Genomic DNA, 229 nt, shown 5'->3' with positions numbered 1-229 from the left:
CCCGCCAGCCGCCCTGTGCGCGCGCTCCTGGAGCTCGCGTTCTAAGTCTGCTGTCTTGCGGGTGCCGTCCGTGTGTCCGCCTGTTCCCCTGTGCAGGTGGCCCCCCAACCGCCAGCCGTCCCGCGTGCGCTTCCGGAGCTCCCTTCTCAGCCTGCTGTCTCAAGCGTGCGGGTCCGCGGTCTGTCCGCTCCCCCTTGCAGGTGGCTACCGCTTCCCGGCGCCCTGACAC

At 71.2% G+C, this 229-nt stretch overlaps 1 protein-coding gene across 1 annotated transcript in view; it reads left to right on the top strand.

Moving 5' to 3' along the window:
• Positions 1 to 229, top strand: part of NR2E3 (nuclear receptor subfamily 2 group E member 3) — a 13,730-nt gene that overhangs the window by 501 nt on the left and 13,000 nt on the right. The gene's annotated exons all lie outside the window — the stretch shown is intronic.

The sequence above is a fragment of the Ailuropoda melanoleuca genome, chromosome 5, assembly GCF_002007445.2.
Source record: "Ailuropoda melanoleuca isolate Jingjing chromosome 5, ASM200744v2, whole genome shotgun sequence".
In the NCBI taxonomy this organism is placed as follows: Eukaryota; Metazoa; Chordata; class Mammalia; order Carnivora; family Ursidae; genus Ailuropoda; species Ailuropoda melanoleuca.
The sequence above is the reverse complement of the archived record's forward strand: the minus strand, read 5'-3'. Positions and strand labels throughout refer to the sequence as shown.